General features: G+C 49.3%; 1 pseudogene across 1 annotated transcript in view; it reads left to right on the plus strand.

Annotated features, from left to right (window-relative positions):
* LOC311199737 (tubulin polyglutamylase TTLL13-like) overlaps positions 1–16,744 on the plus strand; it is a 336,991-nt pseudogene that overhangs the window by 261,305 nt on the left and 58,942 nt on the right. Inside the window, exons 5-8 of the transcript in view lie at positions 968–1,123; positions 1,413–1,559; positions 1,738–1,823; positions 1,950–2,162. The product of the transcript in view is annotated as a tubulin polyglutamylase TTLL13-like (transcript). The remainder of the gene's footprint in view (positions 1–967; positions 1,124–1,412; positions 1,560–1,737; positions 1,824–1,949; positions 2,163–16,744) is intronic.

A 16,744-nucleotide genomic window follows, 5' to 3' on the forward strand; every position in this document is an offset into this window, starting at 1 on the left:
TTCTCTCATCCCATGAGGTTCTTTCTCTTTTTTACCCTTTGAATCCTCCCCATATCACAGCAGGGGAGAGTTAGTGAGCTGCTGCCTGGTGCTTAGTTGCCAGCTGAGGTTAAAACCATGACACTAAAACCATGACACATGGACAGGGTTTTTTTTTTTCCCTGGGCACTTTCCAGCCCAGTCCACCTCCCACCAAACTCTTCACCTTCCCCTTCTCTCTCCCCAGCAGAGGGCAGTCTGGGCAGTGCCCAAGGAAGAGCTCTGGTCCCTCCCCAGATAGCCTCTGAAGGGCACAGAAGCTCCTGGGTGGCAGACAGGGGCATTCAGCCACAGAGACTGGGGCATCCGTGGACCAAGGAAAATCAGGTCAGTGGCACTCTGTGTTCCCTGTTGTCCTCCCCAGAGGATGGGGAGGGGTCTGCAAGTCCTTCTGTGCCATGCCCCGTTCCCCCCGGCCAGCACAAGATCCCCAACCCTGGCAGTCCTCTGGCTGCTTCTGCTTCCCAAGGGACAGAGTAGCTGGCCTTGAGCTGCTGCAGCCCAGCTGCTCCCAGTTCCCATTCTTTCCTGACCTGCCTGGCCCAGGCAAAGAAGTTGCTGTGTGCTCATTTCTTCTGCTTCAATTCAGAGAGGCCTGGCTCCTCTCCCACACAAATTCACCGGGAAGAACAAGACGGGTGGCTCCTGACGTAGGAGGAGATGATCCATTTCTTTCCATTACCACAGACTGGAAAAGGGAACATCAAAAGAAGAAGGAAAGACAGACTGGGTATATTCAACCCCACACGGGGAGGCACTTGCCTAGGAAGGCCGGCAGCGTGTAGCTGCTGAGCAATGTCTCATCAGTTGGCTCAAGGCATCCTTGAGCTCCTGGTTCCTCTTGCTGTAGATGAGGGGGTTCAGTGTGGGAGGAGTGTGAACTGGCTTTTGGGTGGAAGGTCTTAACAGTCCCCGCTTCCTCCCACAGCTATGGAGATTTCCCGGCCTACAGAGACAAGTGGAAAACCACAACGTTCATCTGCAGCCTCACAGTGGCTGTCAGGGAAAAGGCATCTTCATAACACGTAACCCAAAGGAGATCAAACACGACAGGCGTATGATCTGTCAGCAGTACATCTCTAAGGTAACGGGGATGATCTCAAACTAGAGCTGGGGGTGTGCAACCTCGCAGCTCCTCCAGCATCCCACATCCTCCTTGTGTCCTCTCCCTGCACCTTCCTGGACCTGCCAGGGGCACAGAGGTGGCCGCAGCTCAGCAAAGGCCTGGCGAAAGCTTGCCTTTCTCCTCGCTGCTGAGGGGCCGGGGAGCGGCACAAGCAGGGAGACAGAGCAGCCAGCCTCGTGCAGGGCAGCCAGCAGCCACCTCGCAGCCTTTGCTTTTCTCACGTCCCTCCTGCCTTTTTTTCTCACAGCCTTTCCTCATCGATGGCTTCAAATTTGACCTTCGTTTTTATGTGCTGGTCACCTCTTGTGACCCACGGAGGATTTTTATCTACAAGGAGGGTCTGGCCCGCTTTGCCACCGTGAGGTACATCGACCCCAGCAGCACCAGGAACCCAGTAGGAAAGGCAAGTCTGGTGGCTTTCATGGCATGCAGCTTGCTTCTTTCCTGTTCTTTGCACCCTCTGTACCTCTTCTGCCTCCTCCCAGGAGGTATTTCAGTTGTGTCTGTGAGCTGTTTGTGTTGGTGTCCTGTAGCTCATTGTAAATGAAAGCCTCTCACATTTCCTCTCTCAGGATGACACCTGCATGCATTTGACCAATTATGCCATCAACAGACGCAGTGAAAACTTTGTCTGGGATGACGTGAAGGGCAGCAAGAGGTACGGTCTGGTGTGGATGCTGCAGTGCCTGGGGCACGACCTGCAGGAAGGCTGCCTTTGGGGGCCTTTCTCAGGGCTACTGTGGTATCACAGGGCAGCTCTTAGTGTCTTCTGTCCTGCACACAGGAAACTGTCCACCCTGTTTGCCTGGATGAGAGAAAACAACTTCAACACAGCCAAGCCCTGGGAAGATATTGAAGATCTTGTTATCAAGACGCTGATCTCAGCTCACCCCATTGTGAAGCACCAGTACCACAGTTGCTTTCCACAGCACGTGACTGGCAGTGCCTGCTTTGAGATCCTGGGCTTCGACATTTTACTGGACAGAAAGTTGAAGCTGTAGCTGCTCGAGGTGAGGGGGGAATCTCCTGCTGGGCTGAAGCAAGTCTGGAAGCAGTTGAGAGCTGAGAGCTGGGGGATGCGGCGCAGCAAGGGGCGGTGGGCTGAACAGAGCTGATCTGCTTCAGAAGGGCAACGTGAGTCCCAAAATCATTGAGCTGTGAATTCAAGTAGCCAGGCGAGCTGCTGTAGGCTAAGCGGGACTGGAGGGTGTCCCTGTCCATTCCCTGGACACCCTCTCCAACAGCAGGGAGTGCCCTGAACCCAAGGCCTTCTTGACCTGTAAGAGCATCTTGAATCTCGACAGCTGCTCCACACCCCCAGTTTTGCGGGCTGTGGGGTCTGAGCGGACGGACGACTTCATCGGAAAGTGTGTGATAGGGCTGGGGCTGGGGCTGGGGCTGGGGCTGGGGCTGAGGCTGGGGCTGGCTGCTGGCAGCACTTGCTTGGAGATGGGGTCTGAATTAGCTCCTTGTTTTGGCAGGTGAACCACTCTCCCAGCTTCACCACAGACTCTCGCCTGGACCGCGAGGTGAAGGACGCGCTTTTCCGTGATACCATCAGCCTGATAAACGTGCCTGCCTGTGACAGAAGGAAGGTGCTGGAGGAAAACAGGCAACACGTTAAGGAACAGCTCCTGCACAACCATCAGACTCTCCGTGCATCCAGGTACCGCTCTTCCCCATAATCCACAGGTCCCAGTGAGAAAAGATCTCCCCAAGGCTTCAAACTTAAGCTCCCGGAGGCTGTGGCACTCTAAGGCCTTGGAGGAGAAATCTCCCAAGCCATTGGCATCCTGCAAGGAAGCGCCAGGGCTTGTCTCTGGGCACGAGGAGACTTGAGGTGCCGGGTGATCTGGGTCCTGTGCATCGAGGTCCATCCCCATCAAGCCCACTGCCCGGGCTTTTCCTGCTGTGGAGAGCAGGGGGCGGTGGGTGGGCAGGAACCCCTCCAACTCCTGTTTCAATTATGACACCCAAGAGAACTCCAGGCTGGAGCTGCTGAGCATGTTAACCCCGTACTCAGCCTGCCCCTGCAGCCTCAGCTGCTCCAAGCTCCCCGCTGGCCTGCGAGGAAAGCTCCTGACAGTGTGCGGGGTGGCAGAACTTTTAAAGGGAAACCCAGGAGTTCCCCAGGTCTTGGCCAAACAGCATCTTGGGGCATGCAGGAACATGAATGCCCACGGTGTCAGCAGTCAGTAAGCTGGGCATGGGATCGCCACAAGATCGCCAGCTGCACTTCAGTCCAGGAGCTCCCCATCTCCTCTACCACCTGTGTGTGGCACAGACATCCCTTGCACAGTGCCAGGGCCTCACAGGATGCCAGTGTGATCAGTAGGGAAGGTGGCCAAGGGGCCCCCCCCTCAGCCTTCCTCCCGATACTGTTGTTAATTAGTTTAGTGGGCAACTATTAGTTTGACATATCCAAATGTCTAATGTTACAATAGCTGGGAAGAGATAGTCACTATTGAGCACATGTTTTATCATGAGCAGTTGTTTTACGTCTGAGAAAGAACTGAAGGTTGGATAGAGGAGGCAACAAGAAGAAACAGGAACAAGATAGTAGGTGCTGCTGGTACCAAGGATAAAGAGGAGACAGATACCAGAAGTAAGCAAAAGAATGGTGCAGTTATTCAAGAAGGGAACAGTTTAAACTGACCCTGTGTTTGTAACTCAGCAATCTGCACCACAGGTGAAGAACAGACTGCAAGGAAGACTATGAGCCTTCCTCCAGAAGACCCCAAAAGACCACCACCACATAGCAGCGTGCCTGCGCCAGAGCGAGGAGGCTGATGGTGATGATTTCTCAGCACTGCTTTGAATAACCCAGACCCTTCTCAGAATTCTTATGTATATGTGTGACTGTGTGTAATAAATATCCGACTGATTATTGAAACCTGTTCTGAGTGGGAGAACATTTTTAGCTCATGTCAGCTGAAGCAACTGATTTGTGGAAATCTAAAGAGTGTAAAACGAATACTATATGGGAGGAGGACTGAAAACTTGTAATCTCTCATTCAGGTGCAAGAATAAGTCTTTGCCCGTTTATACAGGTTTATACAGGTTTATACAGGCTTTTTATTTGAACTTATTTGAATTCAGTTTAGGTACATTCATTGCAGGGAAAACACTCGTTTAGAACTCGCCCAAGGTGGGCAAAAACAGGGGGGAGGGATATTGCAAAAGAGCCCCCTGGGGTGTATTTTGGCCCATTGGAAAGATATTGTAGGGTCAGGAGGAGCAGAAGATGGCAAGACCCTGATTAACTATTGCAATCAGTGGTGGCATCTGTATAAATTAGGACATGGGGTAAAATGGCCTCATACTGGATCTTTAAATGAGAACACTATTTGTCAATCGATGCTGTTCTTAAAAGGGAACAAAACTGGGATGAGGCTTCCTATGCCAATATGTGTTTCACCCTTCGTAATCACCTGGAATGCAAAAAGATTGTGGTTTAACACCCCACAGGATCAAAAATAATAAACAGAGTGGGGGAAACTGAGCAGGTGCTGTTCAGCTTGTAGTATGGGCCAGAGGGGCAGAAAAGCAGGAAAGAGGCATAAACCAGAGGACCCACCTGATCTGTATCGGCCACCCCCAAAAGCACCCTCAGAAGGTGATTCGGAAAGTGAAAGCAGTTTCCCCCCATAGCCCCATCTCTAACAGAATTAGGAGCAAGAAGGGACAAACTACAATACAGGCCCCTGAAGGGAGGCCGTGGGACCTCATGGAGGGACTGCTGTGGAGAAAGTTCCGCGTTGTTTTGGTTTCCAAACCTGTGAAAGGAAGGCTAAGAACTATCGGGACAATCTGGCAGGGGTGGGCAAGCATTTTCAATTTCTTATCAGGCAGCATATCCCTGATTGGGATGAGGTACAACTCTTGTCAGACCATTTAACACAAACTGGGGAACAATTAGTTTTAACAGTGGCCCAGGATTCAGCGAGTGATCAGGTGAATGGAGCGGGGGAAGATAAAAAGGATTCTTCAAGACCCACCTTGGGACCCTAATAAAAGTGTCCACATGAAACTATTAAACACGTACAGGGAATGGATAATAAAGAGAATGGAAAGAGCCATCCCTAAAGCAATCAATTGGTCGGCCCCGGTGTTAGTGGGGCTGAGAAGGGGCTGCTGAGGGAACCTTAAGGCTGGGAACAGCTCTTAGCTTTTGCTGCCTTTGCCGCGGTTTTTCATGTTGAAGATGCTCTCTAGTGGCAAGAGAGGCGTAAGGCACCCTTAGGACTGTTCAGGTCACTAGACAAGGCCGGATCCGCAGTGTGAGCGGGGCTGAGAAACAGCAGCCAAAGAAAAGTTGTGGCCCAGAAACACCTTTCAGTTCATGGGGCTTTCCTGTGGGAGAAACGTCTCCTAGAGTTTGTGGGGCTGAGTAAGGGCTGCTGTGGGAACCTGAAGGCCAGAAACACGTTTTGGCTCTGGCACCTGTTGTGCGGGAGCATTCGCTGCATGATTGGCATTTTGAGGCTGCATGCTGAGAGAGTTTTAGAAAGAGGAAAATATTATCACTGTGCAGGTGGCTAAGGCTAGATCTGGGGTTATGGGTTAAGGGGCTGGAGGGCAAATCATATGAGGAACGGCTGGGTGAGCTGGGGCTGTTCAGCCTGGAGAAGAGGAGGCTGAGGGGAGACCTTATCACCACCTACAACTACCTGAAGGGAGGTTGTAGAGAGGTGGGTGATGGTCTCTTCAGCCAGGTGACAGAAGCTAGAACAAGGGGCAATGGCCTCAAGCTTTGCCAGGGCAGGTTTAGATTGGATATTAGAAACAATTTTTTTACTGAAAGAGTTGTCAGGGCTGGCACAGGCTGCCCAGGGATGGGGTTGAGTCACCATCCCTGGATGTGTTTAAAAAAAGGGTAGATGAGGTACTTAGGGATCTGGTTTAGCTTAGGATGGGAATGGTTGGATTTGATGATCTTCATGGGTCTCTTCCAACCTTGTGATTCTGTGTGATTCTGTTAGAGGGGCTTCCCAGTTAGATTCTGTTAGATTTCACTTCCGAGTGAAATAATCTTTCAGCTCGTGCAGCTTTCATGTGGGAGAACATGCTGGAGTTTGGGCTTTTTGAAGCTGTCCTCTGCAGTGAGAGAACTGCTGGGTTCTGCCACAGGGACACCTGTAACAGACAATATCCCACTATGGGGCCAGGGTGTGTTTGGGTTGGTGCTCAGGGCACTAATGGCTTTGCTAACACCTCCACTGTTAAAGGAGGCCAAAGGACTGATAAAGAGCCTGGGCTGCTAAAAAGCGCCCTTGGAGAAGGGCTGAAGGCCTGATGAAGAGGAAACCTCCTGCCCCAGCAGGGGCGAGAGCTGGGGCAGAGCCCGGGAGGAATGGAGGCAACAAAGCTCAGCTGTGACTAGGGAAAGGGGAAGGTGTCAGGGGGCGATCGCAGCCACCCCCCCCAGTCAAAGGGCTGTGCAGATGACAGCCCCCCACACCTTCAAGGAGCAGGGGTGCTCATTTGAATGTGCTTGACCTACAGTAGGTGATGTGATAATTGCTCCCCAGAGGTGTAACTTTAGGCAGGTTTTTCTAGTCCTGTAACAAGATCAATCGGTTGCCAATTGTGTGTGCAGGGTGCTGGCTTTGAGGAATCTCCTCTGAGTACCCAGCTCTGTGCAGACATGGACTAAACCCAGTAACTCTGCTCTGTATGTGTCCTGGCATGCTGCACACCAGGTAATGACCCTGCTTTTGGGACAACAGTTTTGGGTGCCCCAGATGGGACTGCACTGACACCTTGCCTGCATTGTCTTGCTGCACCTGACAAGGAGAAGTGGGCTGACTGGCCTCCAGAATGAGCCAACTTGTTGCCTGGGGACTCCATCAGCCCCTCTCCTGGACTGGGAGAGTACTTCATACCAGAGAAGGGGTGGCAGAAAAGGAGAAGCAAGGGTAAGCAGAACCCCAGGCTGCTTTTCTGGCTGCCCTGACAGAAGGATGGGGAAGAAGAGGTATACGAAGAGGGCTCAGATGCAGAGGCAGGTGTTGGTGGAGGAAGCAGAGGAAGCTTCTGTGAAATTTCTTTAAGAACAAATCAATGTGCCTACTGTAAGTAGGAGGGTCACTGGAAAAAGGAATGTCCATATGTTTGGAATAGTCGAGAGGAAGAGAAACCTGATAGGGTAGCATGAGATTACAGGGCACCAGAGGGATCTATTAAAGCCTCTCCAGCCAATCCTCTGATCCAATTAAGGTGAGAAATGAAACAATACATTTTTCTTGTAATTGATTGTCCTGGTTTTGGTCAGGATGGAGTTAACTTCATTTGTAGCAGCGGATGGAATGCTGTGTTTGAGAGTTAAAATGGGAGTAGTGCTGATAACACCCTGATGATGTTAGTTGCTGTCAGACAGTCAAGGACTTTCTCAGCTCTTCATGAGAAAGGAGGGGCGAAGCCAGGACAGGTGACCTAAGTGACCAAAGAGAGTATTCCTGACCTAACTGGCCAAAGAGAGTATTCCACGCCAATTACGTCCTGCCCAGGATATCGGGGGGCTGACGGGAGTGTGACGGAAAGACACTGGACCACAGGTTTTTAAAATAGAATTAATAGTAATTTATTTTTAAACACCCAGAATGCAAATTCAGTACATCACTTGCAGGTTATTGTTGGATACGATGGGGAATTCACTATTGCAGTTTGGAAGTATGACCACACTGATTACAGTCACAAAGATCCACTAAATACTCTGCTGCCAACACAACACACAGTAAGATGATCCGCAGCAGAGTCACAAACCCCACGGTTACACTCCCCATAGGTAATTCACAAAATACTCTTATTACAGCCGCTGTAGCTTCCCTAAAACACACGATCACAGCTGACAAGCACACAAAATATTACCCATACGTTAGTCACTCAGAGCGACACACTTCAAACATATCACATAGTCACTTACCCCGTCTCTCAGGTAAGGGTTCCCAATACGTTACCTCAGCCAGCCGCCCGGCTAAGGGGGAAGGGTCTCCTCCTAAGGTTGGAGGAAGGGCTCCCAATAGGAGCTCGAATGCCAGGGCTTTTATTTGGTTCATTTTGCTGATGTGTGTGACAGGATGCAGGGCTGGGCCTGACATCTTCGGCCCTATCTCTTGCATATTCCCATTGTCTTGGCCCATCGAAACCAAATGGGCACCCTTAGGGCTTGTCAAACAGTTTGAGTAGTGGTTTGATTGGGACTCAGGACATATGTTTGTGGAAGGAAGCCAAGGCTTAGCAAGGCTCCATACAGGTTTTTCAGGTGCTGTGAAGTGCCCCCTTCAGTCTGTTCACAACACAACTCAAGTCGGAGCCATCTACACAGCTCCCCATGAGGTGTCTCTGCAGACAAAGAGCTTAAAAGCAGCCCAAGACTGAGTTGTGTATTACAACTGCCCGTAGGCCGCCTGCTCTGCCTGGGCACTATTGAAACCTGTGTGTGTAGCTCAGCCTTACATTCCACCCCATGACCTGAGTCACAATTCAACCACTTATATGTTATTATTGGCAGGTGCATGGGTTTCATCTGCATACTTTAGCAGAGCTACATATTCCTCGGTTTTTACGTGAACCCTTACGTGAGAGATGGATTTTACCATGATTCTTTTGATACAACTGATAGCAATACTTACTATAATAATGCAAATTATAATAACAATTAAGGTTTGCAGCAGGTTAGTAATCCACCCCGAAAATATCCATCCTATTCTACCAAAAATATTTCCCAACCAAGTCTCCTTTATTTGTTCTTGCAGTTCATGTGTGACTTCAGCTATCTTCTTCATCTTCTGGAGGTTTTCTCGAAGAGGTAGTGACACATTAGGGATTGTAACACAGCATTCTTCCTGCTCATGGTTTGCTTTCAGGAGTCCACACACCCCTTGTTCTTTAAGTAGTATCATATCTAGCACAAGCCGGTTTTGAAGTGCAACTTTGGAGACGGCTTGTACTTGTTCATTGAGCAAATAAAAATTTTCATTAGTAAGGGCTGCTAAGGCTTCCACTTGTGCAGTTAAATTGGACAACATAATTCTGGTTTTAAGGTGATCTATTTCTAATCCAAAGAAACCTTTAGCCCATACAGCCAGCTTCTGAGATAAAGTCAAATTAGCAATGTCTATACTTCATTTGGTACAGGGATACCACAGTTCCTGAGAGATTGAATATTCCTGTCTGACCATATCCAAGTTAACTGACATGGAGCCATGTATAGAGGAGCCATCACAATTGCCCTGAAGGATCTGACAGGAGGATTTCTCAGTATATTCTACATCTCTACAGCTTGTGCTACTATTACATCCCATTGCTGGAGAATATGTCTCTGGTCATTTTGACACAAGCAGGCAGCACTAGCTAAATTCCATAATAAAGGAATTAACAACAACTATTTTCTAGGTCCCCAGCAGTGGTACGATTAATACTATTTGTGCAATTCCATAGAAGGGGTTTTGCATCAGGTTGTGTTAAGACCATTTGTTGGGACAGCCAAGGGTAGCAATCCATTAACAACTGGCAGGTGGCCCTTGTGTTGCATCGAACCACGTGCAAGAATTATTGGTTGTTGAAGGAAATTCAAAACATGACTGCATATTTACTGTTTCCACACACCTCAGGACCAAGCACTTTCCCCAATATGGCTCGTCCCCATTTCATGTATCTGCCCAAGGGTGTCTGGAACACGGCTGTGGAAGGATCGGGATTGTTTGCATCCCAAAGTCCTATTGTCCCAACAAAGGGGAGCATAGGAACAGTTTAGACTCCAAACGGAGGTTCGATTTAATGTATTATTAAATGGCCACTTCCATTCAAATTCCCCCCAAATGATAGACTTATTTTGGTTCCAGGGCCAATCTAGATTTTTACCCAGGTCCACAGGGAGAGCTGTTATGGGGATCCCTTGAGTAGGGGTATGTGGTAAAGGCTGACAGGTAGTGACATGGCAAAAGTTAAGCATACGAGCAAAACCTTGTATCATTTTATAGACCACATTGTCTGGTTCAGCGTGATTTATAATAAGAGAACCATCATCATGTTGTTTAAAAGCTCACACCTGTCTATCCCGTATACTAGATTGTTCACTGTTGCCTAATGTTATCCTAGAATTTATAATTATTAGTACAAAGATCTTTACAATTATAGCCATAATATAGCATTTATTATTAAAACTTGTGTAAAAACAAGTATGCTACTTAAAAAAAAAAAGAGAGAGAAAACAAAGACAAAACAAAGACAAAATAAAACTCAAACAAATATATATATAAACAGGCAAACAAACAGAAAAAAACGAAATAAGAAGACCAAAACTCCCAGTTGGGCTTCAAGGTTGTAGTTCCTCAATCTCTTGTTGACACTTATGAGGCCTCCACCCTGTGTCTTCTCAGTTGCCCTTCCTTTCCTTTTGGAGTCATCCTGTAATTAAAGGAGAAGGGAGTTGTTCGAACGTATATACGCTCGACAGTGAATTGGTTAGAAATCTGGTATAATCCATCTGCTACTTATTCGATGTATACGATCAGAATTATCTTTGGCTTCCCATGCATACTGTCCTCTTGGATTGGTCAGTATCAGGGGCACAAATCCAATCTGAGGCAACTTGACTGTTACAGGTTGACCAGAATATAGTCACGTAGAAGATTTGCTGATTTTATGTGGTTCTTTGGAGGTTAAATCACTAGTAGGGCAAAACGCTTTTACTTTCGCGTTCCCATTTTCACCCCATCTGTTGTTAACAGTATATACTGCCTCAGATAGTCTCAAGTGCCAATTTGATACATGGACTTTTGCAAACCTTTTGATTAATCCATTAACCCGTTCAACTATCCCATTTGCTTGAGGGTAGTAAGGTGTATGGGAGACCCAATTAATACCTTCTCCCCTTGCCCATTGCTGGACAATGGTCGCGGTGAAGTGTGAACCATTATCACTTTGGATGGTAGAAGGCATAGGCAAAGAACTAAACCATTCTTTCAGTGCTCTAATTGTCCATGCAATCTTTTCCTTTAGGGTTTGCATATAGATTTTCAAGGCATCCGGGAGACCCCTAATCAATTGGGCAGCTTACTTTAGAATTTCAACCTGAGAAACAGAAAAACCCCATTTGGGCTGATTACTAGCTACTTGGAAAAAAAATTGCCCATTTGCAACATTTAATAGAGGAGTAACTGACTACAGGGTGTATAAACCCTTCAGCAAGTTTGTGGACCATGCAAAAATTTCAAGAAATTGGGTTTGTTTTTTCTTCAAAAGGTATTATTTGGTCTTGCTTCCACAAGGCATAAAAATTCACTGACTATATGCCAGACTTATGTAGCCTGGACACTTGCTCCAGTATGAAAAACGCATCCTGATCTAATCTTTTATCATTACATGGATGAGAATTTGATTACAGTAAAAACTTGGACATTGAAAGTTTGATTCATGAGTTAACAGTGCAAGGGATTAGAGATTACTGTGTTTTCTGGCAGTGTGAGCTACTACACAAACGGGGGAATCCAGTAAGTGTGCTCTGCTATAGCAGCAGGAGACTACCCTGTTAACTCAAACTGGACAACAGCTCAGAATATATGGCACGAACATTGCCCACGTTACAGGGACACTACATTTGCCTACAGGCAAAGCCATGGTAGAACATATGAATCTCACAAAGCTCTTTATGTTTTGAACTAGTTCTGTCTCTCACAGAACAGTCTGGTACCTCCAATGGTGAACCATGAAGTAGGTTTAAAAGAAGGTTTGAAGAAAAAAAAAAGAGGAAAAAAAGAGAAAGAAAAGTCAATGTCAGGTGTTATTAAGAACGAAGTTACAGGTACTAACTTGGGAAGGAGATCTGCCTGTGTCATTACAGATACGGGAGCCAAGCGGATAAAGCTGTGGATCCAGAAGAACTCAAGCTTGCATGAACCAGGACGAGATCCTGATCCCAGTGACTGAAGTCAAGTGTTCCAACTGCAGCCACAGTGGACTATGAACTTTGCTGTGGGATATTTTGAATGATCTGACAGTCTTTGAAAAATGCATGTGTTTGTGCTAAATGAAAATTAGGGAAATAGTGATTTCTGCACAGCCTAAGGTCACAGACTGCAATCGGTGCCTGCAGGAAAACGCAGGGCTGCTGTTATCTGCACTTCTGACACTCCTGATTGGCAAAGCAAACAAATGCAACAGCAAAGGTATCAAGGCACTTACAGTTGGTTTCATGACTGGGGAATTTCAGGATGGATATTGTCGATGGTCAAATTTGGATTATTGGATTTGGTAATTATGGTACTTGTCTTCATTTACTGCCATGTTCATTGAGCTTTCTGCAAAGGGCCCTTGCAGAGATCTCAAAAAGCAGTTCTTGTAACACAGATAGTAAAAGGGAAAAAAATTGGCAGGGAGGTCAGTGGGCCTGCCGGCGGCCTGGCTCTCCTCACAGAAGATAATATCCTTGAATTCCCATAAGACAGGAAAATTTACATTCTCAAATATAGTGACCTTGAAGACAGAGGTACGCACTGCCTCAACCCAAGGAGGAGTTTGAAGGCATGTGTTGTATGAACCTCATTTTGGGGGTCCAAGGCCTCAAGGAAAAGTTCCAAGCCACACGTTTAAGGTGACAGAACTCCCCTCCTTAGGATCCCAGACCATGCCTTTGAAGGTCTTGAGCCTGCTTTTGAAGGCCACCCACTGCCTCCACGTGAGAGTACAGAGCCTCCTTCTCTGGCTCCAACATGTTGCTTTTAGGAACCATAGCCCAATTTAGAAGATTCATCACAGAGTTTTGTGTGCCCAAAGCCTGGTTTTAGGGGCTAAAGTCCTCATGCAGGGAAAAAGGCCTCATTTGTTTCATGCTCAAAGCCTTGTTTTCAGACTCCAAAGGCCCATTTTTAGGCAGCAACACATCGCCCAGGGGCGCCAAACCCGTTTTCAAGGTGGAAAGCCACATTTTCATTCCTAGAGCTCCACAGTCAGCACCCAAAGTCCTGTTCTGAAGGCCAAACCCCTACTTTTGAGGGTCCAGACTCTCCAGTCCACAGCTGGCTGCATTGTGCGATGGCCGTCATGTTGCCATCTGTGAACCCCTGCGCTACGGGACCTTCCTGGGCAGCAGAGCTTGTGCCAGAATGGCAGCAGCTGCCTGGGGCAGTGCTTTTCTGAGTGCTGGAATGCACACTGCCAACACGTTTTCGTTACCATTTTGGCAAGGCAATGCCGTGGATCAATTCTTCACATTCAGCCGCGCTTCGAGCAGTGCTTGCCCGTACGTGATGAGAGGAGCCAGGCCATATGTTGTTGTAGGGACAGACACGACTCACCATTCAGTGATCAGTGTAGTTTAATATGCCCCAGCCACTTTATTGCACTCCAGCCAAGTCCCTGGCCCGCCCTACCACACACTTTCCGATGAAGTCGGTCGGCCGCTCAGACCCCACAGCCCGCAGGACTGGGGGTGTGGAGCAGCTGTCGGGATTCGAGATGCTCTTACAGGTCAAGGAGGCCTTGGGATCAGGGCACTCCCTGCTGTTGGAGAGGGTGTCCAGGGAATGGACAGGCACACCCTCCAGTCCCGCTTAGCCTACAGCAGCTCGCCTGGTACTTGACTTAACCCAGGTGGCCCTTCTGAAGCAGATCAGCTCTGTTCAGCCCACTGCCCCTTGCTGCGCAGCCTCCCCCAGACCAGCCAGCTCTCAGCTCTCCACTGCTTCCAGACTTGCTTCAGCCCAGCAGGAGATTCCCCCCTCACCTCGAGCAGCCACGGCTTCAACTTTCTGTCCAGTAAAATGTTTAAGCCCAGGATCTCAAAGCAGGCACTGCCAGTCACGTGCTGGGGAAAGCAACTGTGGTACTGGTGCTTCACAATGGGCTGAGCTGAGATCAGCATCTTGATAACAAGATCTTCAATATCTTCCCAGAGCTTGGCCGTTCTGAGGTTGTTTCCTCTCATCCAGACAAACAGGGTGGACAGTTTCCTGTGTGCAGGACAGAAGAACCTAAGAGCTGCCCTGTGATACCACATTCGCCCTGAGAAATGCCCTGGCAAACAGGGCTCCCAAAGGCAGCCTCCCTGGAGGTCGTGCCCCAGGCACTGCAGCCTCCTCACAAGACTGTACCTCTTGCTGCCCTTCACGTCATCCCAGACAAAGTTTTCACTGCGTCTGTTGATGGCATAATTGGTCAAATACATGCAGGTGTCATCCTGAGAGAGGATACGTGAGAGGCTTTCATTTACAATGAGCTACAGGACACCAACACAAACAGCTCACAGACACCCTGAAATAAGTTCTGGGAGGAGGAGTCAGAGGTACAGAGTGTGTAAAGAGTGAGAAAGAAGCCTGCTGCTTGCCATGAAAGCCACCAGACTTGCCTTTTCTACTGGGTTCCTGTGCCGTGATTGAGGGACGGGACACACCTTGATGCAAGAAAATGTCAATTTATTGTTTGCAATTGGAGGCATATATACACTTTAAAAGCTATGCGTGCTTGAGCTAGATTGGTGCTTCCTAAAACATTCTGTATTCGACATCTGCTCATTGGTTAAACACAAAAAACAAGGCTTACATGACTATTGTTATGTAAACAGAAATAATAAATAATAAAAAGATAAACATCTTCATATCACAGCTTGTTAGTTCTTCTTTTCAAGGCTGGCTGCTTCCTTCTCTCACAATTTATCACCCCGTGACTCTCAGGTCAGCACTTTGCTAATGCTTTTCGATTCCTTATCAACAAGTTCCAGTATTGTTCAGCCCCCCCCAAACAAGTTCCAACACCTCTCCCTGTAACAGCTGCAAAGCGGGCCAGACCCTCCTTGCAGATAAAAATCCTCAGTGGGTCACAAGAGGTGACAAGCACATAAAAACGAAGGTCAAATTTAAAGCCATCAATGAGGAAAGGCTGTGAGAAAAAAAGGCAGGAGGGACATGAGAAAAGCAAAGGCTGCGAGGCGGCTGCTGGCTGCCCTGCATGAGGCTGGCTGCTCTGTCTCACTGCTTGTGCCGCTCCCTGGCACCTCAGCAGCGAGGAGAAAGGCAAGCTTTCGCCAGGCCTTTGCTGAGCTGCGGCCACCTCTGTGCCCCTGGCAGGTCCAGGAAGGTGCAGGGAGAGGACACAAGGAGGATGTGGGATGCTGGAGGAGCTGCGAGGTTGCACACCCCCAGCTCTAGTTTGAGATCATCCCCGTTAACTTAGAGATGTGCTGCTGACAGATCATACACTTGTCGTGTTTGATCTCCTTTGGGTTACATGTTATGAAGATGCCTTTTCCCTGGCAGCCACTGGGAGGCTTGCAGATGAACGTTCCGGTTTTCCTCTTGTCTCTGTAGGCCGGGAAATCTCCATAGCTGTGGGAGGAAGCAGGAGCTGTTCAGAGCTGCAAAAAACCCCCATCCCCTGAGCTCGCCCGTAACAGAGGACAAGTTTTCCTGGCCCCAGGAAACAGCCCAAAGAACAGTCAGAGGCCTGCAAAGAGATGCTCTTGCAGATGTTGTGGCCATGGAGCAGGTGAGGGGAGCCCTGATTCTAGGTTTTCAGGCAACGGCCAGAGTAAAATCTGCCTAGGAATGGGCATTTTGGCCCCTTGCCACGACACCGGGTGCTCCTGGGCCACATTCAGCCGCGCTGCGAGCACTGCTCGCCCGTACGTGAGGAGAGAAGCCAGGCCGTGCGCCCCAAAGCTTCGGGACCTTGGTGGGAGTTTCCAACCCACTGTGCCCAGAATTCTGCTCAGCGGAGTGACCCGCGCTCTCCCACCACTCTCTGGCCTCAGCGTGCTCTGCTGCAGCGCTGGCAGAGACACAGGGGCCATCGCCATCGGTGGGGTGTATCCGCCTCGTGCCCCTGTCCCGTGCCCTTCCCGGGCAAGCAATGGGCACTGCCCCAGCCCCCGGGAGACCAGAGCCTGCCCCGCCGCCCCGCCACTGCCGCCTCTCCTGCTCACTCCCAGCTGCAGAGCCAAAAGCCGATTCCACCTTCCAGCCAAAAGCCGATTCACACTCCTCCCTTGCCCACTGCCCTTTGGCATTCCGGGTGGGTGCCCCTCCCCAGCTTTAGCCCCTCTGCACTCTGCCTGCAAGGCACACGGCCTGAAGCCAGAGACGTGTGCCGACACACCGCTCAGTCACAGGGAGGGATCCCAAGTGTGAGAGAGGCCCCCAGCCCACCACAGAGATTCCCACTGCCTCATTTCCTATCCCTGCTCTCAGCTGCTTTAATGCCCATCACTCACTCAGCTGGCAGGCACCAAGTGCGGGGGAATATCTTGTACTCCTCGGGGAAGAGCTTGAGCACGCGGTTCTGGTTGCGCGCTAACGAGTCCTTCCGGCAGATCTCCATCATGCCTGGGAAGTGGTTGATTTTCTGAAAGAGGAGTAGAGGGAAAAGACAGTCAGCAAAGGGACAGCAGGGATCCTCCCCCAGAGCCGAGGAAAGCCGGAGCACACAGAAACCAGCGGGCAGAATGGGAAGCTGGGCTCTGAAGCAGTGACCTTGACCGCCTGCTAAGGGATTATTCTCCAGCAGCTTCAGCTGAACTTCAGCAGCAGGACTGATCTGCTCCTTCCCTCTAAGCCCTGATGCCTGCCCTCCCCAGCAGATCAC

This window comes from Gallinula chloropus, assembly GCF_964237585.1.
Source record: "Gallinula chloropus genome assembly, chromosome: 21".
In the NCBI taxonomy this organism is placed as follows: Eukaryota; Metazoa; Chordata; class Aves; order Gruiformes; family Rallidae; genus Gallinula; species Gallinula chloropus.